The sequence below is a fragment of the Pyxicephalus adspersus genome, chromosome 1, assembly GCF_032062135.1.
Source record: "Pyxicephalus adspersus chromosome 1, UCB_Pads_2.0, whole genome shotgun sequence".
Taxonomy (NCBI): Eukaryota; Metazoa; Chordata; class Amphibia; order Anura; family Pyxicephalidae; genus Pyxicephalus; species Pyxicephalus adspersus.
The window spans coordinates 139,101,685-139,102,726 of record NC_092858.1 but is presented as its reverse complement, the minus strand read 5'-3'; positions in this window follow the sequence as shown (position 1 = coordinate 139,102,726).

The following is a 1,042-nucleotide window of genomic DNA, read 5'->3' as shown; positions in this document are numbered from 1 at the left end:
CAGTTTTTCCAGATGATTTCATAGTTTAATTTGCCATAACATCTTTCCAAATAGGCTTCTTCTCCCAATACTGGACCCCATAACAGCAAAATAGACTGCACTGTACTTGTCATTTGGTACAGTTGTGATGGTCAGGTGTCCACAAATATTTTGCTATGTAGTGCATTAGCTTTAAATGAAAATACTTTGTAGTAGTTTTGTATAATAATTCTGCCATGTTGCTACAGTATTGGTTTAGTTATGTCACAGGTTATTACTCTTGTATAGAATTGGGAAGTACATATGTGGTACATATCCTTCTGAGACTTGCAGATATTCACTCCTTGTCTTGATGGAAGTCAAATTATGAGCACTCCCTGTGCTGGTCCAATCTATGTGATATCAGTAATCTGGAACAGGTAATATTCAGAATATAAATAAGTATGGCCTAGAAATTAGAAGAGTTCTGAATACTGAAAAATGATAATATAAAATACTGTACAGAAGCCTGTGCTTGTAATGATTTGAGAAACAGATTTTACATGTTAATTCAACCTGTTGCACTTTTTGGAGCAGAAGCCCACGGAGAAAAAATTGCCATTCTCAAAATTCTGTGCGCAGTCTAACTTCATCTGTACTTTTGTAGAAACAAAAGTAAAAAAAATCCTAAAAGGGTACCTCAAAAAAGTTCAAAATTAAAAGAGTACTAGGAGATCTAAGTTCTATTGTGATAAATCCAGAATTCTTTTCAATATATGATTTCCCCATGTTAGGACTTACAAATTGAACAGTTGAAACTGTGACTGTTGTTTTTACTAAACAAGTATATAATAAATAAGATATATAATTGTATCATTTTAGACTGATTTTCCCAATGTGAAGGGGACAATATGAGAAGCAAACTAACAGAGATATGTTTTTTACATACTATGCAAGTAGGCTAGCAATTAGAAAATTACAGGTAGCTTACTTAAAGGTAATTTCAGAGGGATGATATAATCACTGCATGTAATATCTGACACCAGCATACATGGAGTTTGCTTTGGCAGCTGTGATAGAAAAA